Source organism: Panthera tigris, chromosome D1, assembly GCF_018350195.1.
Source record: "Panthera tigris isolate Pti1 chromosome D1, P.tigris_Pti1_mat1.1, whole genome shotgun sequence".
NCBI lineage: Eukaryota > Metazoa > Chordata > Mammalia > Carnivora > Felidae > Panthera > Panthera tigris.
This window is the reverse complement of record NC_056669.1, coordinates 107,180,858-107,189,220: the sequence shown is the minus strand read 5'-3', so window position 1 is coordinate 107,189,220 and position 8,363 is coordinate 107,180,858.

The window sequence follows — 8,363 nt, the reverse complement described above, 5'->3', positions numbered from 1 at the left end:
AGAAAAGGCTGCTCCCCTGGGAGTCCTGGGCTGGCTCCAGGACCACGGGCAGAAGCTCCTTCGGATCTTCACAGCAAGGTGGGACCCAAAGGTTGAAGGGACGGTGGCTTCCAGCGGTCAAGGCTGGCGTGCAGGACAGGTCTCACAAGCCCTGATTTGCAAGTGAGGAGGAACCAGCAGGAGATGAGGCCACACGCTCAAGGTCACCCAACTGCCAGACCCCTGCAGGCGCTCAGGCCACTGAGGTGCTAAGTGCTCTTGCAGATGGTGGTCGCTGACAGCCCTGTGCTTAGCAGTCTGTCGGCAGGTTTGCACATCGCACCTTCTCAAGTTCCCTGTTTCTCCCCCTGTCGCTTTCCTCTGTCCCTATTTGCTCCGTTCCTTTCCAGTTCTCTCCGGCTCTGCATCTGCTTCTCCCACTTTCTGTGTCCCCCGCCCCCACTTCACCCCTGCCCCTCTCAGTCTTGCCTCCAGCTTCTCATCTGGGGCCATCCTCAGGAATCTGGACGGTCAGAGATCCCTGGAGACCGACAGATGTCCAGCTATCCCTCACTGTCCCTCTGCCCTGTGGCTGTGGCAGGAAGGGTGGGCAAAGGGCAGAGGGTGGAGGCCACGGTGGCCCAACCTGGAACTGGGGCCCAGCTCTGGTTGGGAAAGAAAGGAGGAAACAAGGAACTTGGGGCCAGAGGGTGTGGGGTGTCAGGGCGGGCAAAGGCTGCCCAGGAGCTATAAATCGGGGCCACTCCCGGCTTTATGAGCAGAGCTGGGGCTGAGACAGGACTTCGCCCGGAAAAGAAGGGCTGGCATCAGACTCCAGGTGTGGGCCCCGGATGATAAGGAGCCTCAATAAAAAGACCACGGACCTGGGGCCACGAGGACCCAAGAGGCCCACATGGGTGGGCACGGGTCCTCCCCGGACTTCTGCCCAAGGGGGAGACACCAGACAGGCAAGGTCCAGGCCTCCAGTTGGTTCCCACCCTCTGTAACAGCAACTCCATGTGGAAGTGCCCACTGGTTCCAGTGGGGCTGCTGTTATCGGGGATGGGGACCAGTACCCACGGAGGAGGAAGAGCACGCCAGCAGGGACCTCCACGGCTGCGCTCCCAGGCCCAGGATGGCAAAGGGCAGTGGGCTGTCGGCAGGCTGCCGAGACCGAGTGCACAGGGCTCTGACCTATGAATTGACAGCCAGTGTTCCCATCTCCCCTCTGGCTGCCAATTCCATAGGTCACAGGTATGTTCGCCTCAATGTCAGCCGCCGGGACCTGCAGTGCAGGGAGGGGAAGGGGTGGGGCGAGGGGTGTCCAGAGGGCAGGGAAGACTTGCTACCCCAGGGCAGCCCTCAGGTCCAACTCCTTCCTGTTTCGTTCCTACCTTTCCATGTCCCCTCCCGTGAGCTTGCCCTGCTTTAGGTCCCCGCCTGTACTGACCGCTTGTGGCATGCCTGAGTGCTTTGCCCATGCTTTTCCCTCTGCCTGGAACACTTTTCCCTGCTTTTTTTGTGCCAGGTTCACCCTTACTAACTGTTCCAAGCTCTGCCCAAGCATTGCCTGCCTACAGGAAGCCTTCCTGAAGCCCACTTGATCCCCAGTGCCCGCCTGGGCACCCCCAGCAACCTGCGCTTCCCCAGAGAACTGTACTCCCCCCCCCCCCCCCCCCCGCCGGTGTTCCCATCCTCCCCACCACCTGTGAGCTCAGCTCCCGGCACCCAGCCCCGTGTGCTCGGTGGATGTCCAAACAGATCCTAAGCCTTCGTCTTGCACCCCAAGGAAGCACCACCAATGTCCCATGTGGCCAAGAGGGGCCGAGGGCTCCGGGCCCCAGTCTGTGTTGGAGCCTCTCCAGGACGAGGACCCCCCGAACCGCCTCCCCTCCACTGGCCTGCTCTCTCCTCTCTCCCTGCAGCACAGCCCGGACTTGCCTGCCCAGCTGTGGTGGCCGTGGAGGAAGGCGACCGTGTGGGGGCAGGACCTGGCGGAGGTCTCCGCAACAGCCTCGCTCCTGCTTGGCTTTCACACGATGCCGATGCCGATGCCGGTGCAATGCCCGTTCCGGAGACATTCGCATTTGAATTAAAAGGCTTCTGCTGCTAAAAGATAAGCTTTTCGAAATTGGAAACAGAGACCTAAGAATAAAGTTCAAATTGCTCAACGATAGGAGCCGGCTCTGGAGCCCTTTCTGTGTGCCGGGCCCTGGCATGCATCGGTCACCTGGGATCAACTCAGCGACCTTGCGAAGCGACCATCATGGACCTGTTCGGGAGATGAGGACTCGGGGCTCACAGAGGGGGGAGCATCTTGCTAAAGTGAGAGTAGTTGAACCTTCTCTCCCCGAGGACCAGGCAGCTGGCAAGCATCCAGCCACCCTCTCTGGCCCCTATGACTCTTATCCCAGTGGGGCTTTTTTGCTGCCCCATCGGCTCCGGATCCCTGGGCTGCCACCTTTACCGAGCTGGGCTCAGATGTCCCTCCCGCTACCTCCCCTCACTACCTCCCGCTGCTCCCCCCACCCACCACACCTTGGGCCCCTGGGCCTCTCCCTGCTCCCTCTTATCTTATCCCTTCAGGGCTGAGAGCTCCGTGCTCTTAACACCCTGGGCTCCAGACTCCTGGAGGGCAAAGTCCAGGATTCACTCATCCTGCCTGGATCCTGCCCCCACTTTCTCTCAAGACCTCCGGGACACCTGCCGCTTGGTCCTTTCCCCCCACTCCGTGGCTCCCGTGACGTGACCGCTCTTCGAGTCCCCATCACCAATGCCTGGCTATTCCCCGCCCAACTTGGCGAACCCCTGGCCGCAGCAGCCACTGACTTTTTGTTTCCTGTAGCCTCGGAGACTGGTGCCGAGTAGCTGCTTAATAAATGCCAGCTGAAGTACCGACCACATGACCACGCGTGTGAGTGACGAGGCCTGTGGGGAGCAGGCGGCAGACGCAGGCGGGTGCAAGGCCCTCAGCGAGTTCCGGCTGTCGTCTCCATCACCATCACCATTGCCGCAGGTTTGTAAAACAACACGAGGCTGAGAGGCTGACGAGGCATCCTGAGGGCATGTGCAAATTCCGACAGCAAAGAAAGCCCTCTGGGGGAAGGAACGGTCAGAGTGGGGGGGCTTTGATTGGGAAAGTCTCCCCGAGAGAGGTGAGTCTGAGTTCAGCTTTTGCTGCGGTGAATCCTAGGAATAGGTCATAAGCACCGGGGAAGGAGGGAATAACAGGGAAACAGGTACAGAAAGAAGGGGCTGGGGGGGTGGGGTGTGAGTAGAGGCGACCCTGCGCTTTCGCAAGCCTTGCTCCCTAAAGCCACCGCCAGGGGGTGCACTGGGCCACGTCCCTCCCTGGCTGGCTGGGGCTGACGCTCCCCACCTCCTCCCCAGCTCAGGGACTCCTCCCCAGCCCTTCTCTGAGCAGGGCACCCCCCGCCCCAGGTCCTCACAGATGTCAGCGCCCTTAACACAGTGGCGGGTCCCAGGCACTCAGTGCGCACCTGGCACAAAGTGGGATTCCTTAGGGACTTTTTTTTTTTTTTAATGTGTATCTATTTATTTTGAGAGAGAACGCAAGTGGAGAAGGGGTAGAGAGAGGGGGAGAGAGAGAATCGCAAGCAGGCTCTGCGCTGTCAGCACAGAGCCGGACAAGGGGCTCGATCTCACCAACTGTGAGATCATGACCTGAGCCGAAATCAAAAGTCAGAGGCTTAACCGACTGAGCCACTCAGGTGCCCCTTGATGGGGCTTTTACGGCTGCTTTTTGTGTATAAAACATAAATTTAGGGGTGCCTGGGTGGCTCAGGCGGTTAAACGTCCGACTTCGGCTCAGGTCGTGAACTCACTGTTCTTGAGTTCGAGCCCCGCACCGGGCTCTGTGCTGACGCCTCGGAGCCTGGAGCCTGCTTCGGATTCTGTGTCTCCCTCTCTCTCTGTTCTCCTCTCTCTCTCAAAAATAAGTAAACATTAAAAAATTTAAAAAGCACATAAATGTATAGTGTATATCTGTCTCATTAAAAGTAAGTCCCTGTTGGGGCGCCTGGGTGGCGCAGTCGGTTAAGCGTCCGACTTCAGCCGGGTCACGATCTCGCGGTCCGTGAGTTCGAGCCCCGCGTCAGGCTCTGGGCTGATGGCTCGGAGCCTGGAGCCTGTTTCCGATTCTGTGTCTCCCTCTCTCTCTGCCCCTCCCCCGTTCATGCTCTGTCTCTCTCTGTCCCAAAAATAAATAAAAAACGTTGAAAAAAAAATTAAAAAAAAAAAAAAAAAAAGTAAGTCCCTGTGTAACTACCACTCAAGAAAGAAAATCTGTGCCGCCGAGCACCCCTATATGCGTCCTTCCGGGTGACCCCCCCCCCCCAGGTAAGCACAGTGCCGCCCTGTAAGATAATCACTTCCAGTTCACCACCCAGGTACACAGCGGAAAACAATATGTGTTCCTTTCGCCTGGGTTTGTGTTGTTGTGTGTTTATTCTTTAAGTGGACCCGGCTGCTGGGTTCTTCTGTGTCCGCGTGGTTGCTGGAGCCATAGTGTGTTTCCATCCGTTCGCTGCTGTGCCGCATTCCGCTGTATGAATAGAAAAGCTGGGTTATCCTTCTTACTATAAACGGACTTAGTACTGCTGGGTCACGCATGGGGCAGCAAATACAACGCTGGACCAGGCTGCACAGTGGTCTGAAGGAGGAGCGCCTGGTTACAGGCGGGTTTTTTTGGTTCGTTGTTGACAATTATGAAACCTTCAGAAAAGGTGCGAGAAAAGCACAATGAACACCCTTACACCCTTCGCCCGGATTCACCGACACTTAACATTTTGCCACGTTTGCTTTCTCTTTCTCTTTCTCTCGCACGCGTGAATGTTTTCAGAACCATTTGAGAGTAGGTTACGTACGTTACGACCCTTCACCCTTAAATATTTCAACACGTCCCCCCCCCCCCCATGACATCTCTTTACACAACCACAGTACGGTTACCAAATTGAGGCCCGGTGACAATGACGCAATACTGTGATCGTACGTGTCATCCCCTTTCAAATGTCTCCCGTTGTCCCAATAAACAGGGATCACACCTCACCTGTGGTCGCCTGGTCCCTTCAGCTTTCTTTAGTCTGCAGTTGTCTTCGACCTTGTGATCAGGTCGTGATCCATGGGTTCGAGCCCCATGTTGGGCTCTGTGCTGACAACTTTGGTTTTCAAGACCTTGACATTTTTGAAGAGGACAGGCCAGTTGTTTTGTAGTATGCCCCCTCGGGTTTTTTTCCCCCCACTTGCCCCCAATTAAGAAAATCAAAGGGGGCGCCTGGGTGGCTCGGTCGGTTGAGCGTCCGACTTCGGCTCAGGTCACGATCTCACAGTTTGTGGGTTCGAGCCCCGCATCAGGCTCTGTGCTGACCGCTTGCTCAGAGCCTGGAGCCTGCTTCAGATTCTGTGTCTCCTTCTCTCTCTGCCCCTCCCCCACTCACACTTTGTCTCTCTGTTTCTCAAAAATAAATAAATGTAAAAACAAAAATTAAAAAAAAAGAAAATCCAATATGTCCATTATGTGAAATTTTGGCAATATAGGAAAGTAAACAAAAATTGCCCCAGCTCCGATGATGCAAGAGTAGCCCTGTAGACATATCCTGTAATCACTCAAGCTAGCAGACTGTGTTGTTCTATGCACTCTGTACATTAACTCACTTAGCCCTAGAAGGCGGGTGCTTTCCTTAGCCCCATTTTACAGCCGCTCCCAGAGATCTCGAATCTTGCTAAAGATCACATAGTTCGGTAGGACTTGAATATGACCTTGTACTTGGCCCTTATGCTACACTGCCTCTCGATAGTTGTTGGGTTTGAGTGTGTGTGTCTCAACCTTTTAGTGACATTTAAAAAAAATTTTTTTAACGTTTATTTATTTTTGAGAGAGACAGAGTGAGACAGAGTGTGAGCAGGGGAGGGACAGAGAGAGAGAGAGACAGAATCAGAGGCAGCCTCCAGGCTCTGAGCTGTCAGCACAGAGCCCGATGCAGGGCTCGAACCCACGAACCGTGAGATGGTGACCGGAGCCACAGTTGGATATTTAATCGACTGAGCCACCCAGGTGCCTCTCAACCTTTTATTGACATTTGGAGCTGGATAATTCTCTGTTGGGGGCTGTCCGGTGCATTGCAGGATCCCTGACCTCTGCCTGCTAGATGCCAGCAATGTTCTCCCAAGTTGCAACCACCAGCAACATCTCCAGACACTGCCAGAGGTTTCCTGGGGAGTAAAATCACCTCCAGTTGAGAAACTCGTGTGTGTGTGTGTGTGTGTGTGTGTTGAGCCAGGCCACACTGTGTACAGTCTTGAAATCTGCTTTTTCAGTTTTTTTTTAAATGTTTATTTACTTTTGAGACACACACACACACACACACACACACACACACACACACACACACAGATGTGTGCAGGGGAGGGGCAGAGAGGGAGGGAGACACAGAATCTGGAGCAGGCTCCCGGTCCTGAGTTGTCAGCACAGAGCCCAACATGGGGCTCGAACCCATGGATCACAACCTGAGCTGAAGTCGGACACTTAACCGACTGAGCCACCCAGGTGCCCCTGCTTTTTCAGTTATTGACTCCACGACCACATTTGTTCCTTTCCATTTTCTTCTCTTCGCCGGTTGAACGGCTGCGAGGCGTTGCCAGTCAAATAAATTGTCAATTGACCAAAAGACAAATCCATTGCTGCGGTCGTCTTCTATGGCCACGCAACAAATTACGGCAAAGTTAGTGGCTTAGAACGACCATTTATTAGCTCGTGTTTCCGTAGGACAGAAATCCAGAGTCTCGAATGCTGAAATCTGGTGTTGGCCGGGCTGAGTTCTCAGCTGGAGGCTCAGGGGTGGAGGGAGTCTCCCTCCGTGCTTATTCTCGTCCATCAGCAGGGATTGGGATTCCTCACTGGTTGTCAGCTCTTGGCTCCTAGAGGCCACCACGTTCCTTCCACGCGGCTCCCCTCCATCTTTAAGCCAACAGTGGAGCATTGAATCCTTCTTGTGCTTTGAATTTCTGATGTCCTTCCTCTGCCACCGGCTAGAGAAGAGTCTTTTTAAGAACTCATGTGATTAGGTCCGGCCACTGGGAGAATCTCCTATCTAGAGTCAGCTCTGCTGTCAAACATGCTCTATCACAGAGTAAACCACCATAGCCACATTCACAGGCCCTCTTCCAGGTGTGTAGACCAGAGCAGGGAATCTTAGGGATTCAGGGAGACGTCTTGGAACCGACGGCTGGAGGCCAGATTAGAAGAGCAGAACATGGAGGCGTGATGCCAGCTCTGGGAAGGGTCCTGCTGTATCCCTGCCCTTGGAGAAGCCCCAACATGTATTTCTGGGAGCAAACACGGACCTTGGGCGGACACGGCCCTCATCTCATCTCCCCACCCCCCAGTCCCTTTCCAGATGACCCATCCCCATTGCTGTACTTAGGGCAGGAGGAAGAAAACACAGGTCAGAGGAATGTTCCAGCGGGGCCAAGAGGGAAGTGAGAGGCTGACTGCTGGCAGAGGAGGTCAGCTGGGGCAGCTGTGTGGACCACCCAGCTCAGTGGGACTTGCGTGGCGACCGATGTGGGAGAAGGAGGGGGGAGGCGTAGGTCAGCAGAGGGGACTGGAGGGTGGCCTTGGGCACCGTGTCTGACCCGCACTGAGGTGTGTGGGTGTGAGGGGCTGGGCCAGAGGAGCTGCGCTTGTGCCCTGGTGGCCAAGTATGACACACTGTCGGGCACGGAAGTGCTGCTCCCCGTGAGGCCCGTGGGGAGGCTCAGGGTAGCCTCCAGCCGTGGGGGAACAGGGGCTCCAGGCTATGGTGAGGGACAGTCAGCTGCAGCAGAAAAGCGTGCCTGGAGGGGACGCGAAGAGGGTGGTGGCCTGCGCTCACGCAGGTGGGGCCACCACCGCGATCACCCCGGCAGCAACGTCTGAGCCCCTCACGTGTGCTCTCCGGCTGCTGGGACCGGAACTCCCAAGTCCCATCTTGTCTCTGACCTCGCCACTGAGCCCTGGCAGCCTCGTAACTGGCCGACGGCCTCCTCGCATCCCCCACGTCCCCTGCTGACCTGAGCCTCTTTCTGCCATTTCTCCTCCTATGCCCACCATTCCCATCAGTATGGAGTAAGGAGACCCCAAGACCCTGCCCAAGGACCCCGATGGTATCACTGTAAAAGGCAGAATTCCCATGTGCCAAATAATAAACTCATTCCCACGGAGTCCCCAAACCCGATGCGTCCACAGCAAAGGCCTGGAGGGCAGCGCGGGGGTGGTGCCTGCCGCTCCAGCCCCGGCAGCCCCTGCAAGATGGGGAGCTTGGAAGCCCAGCGGTGGGTGGAGTTATTACCAAAAGTGCTCGGAGGCTTCTGTGGCTCAGCTCTGC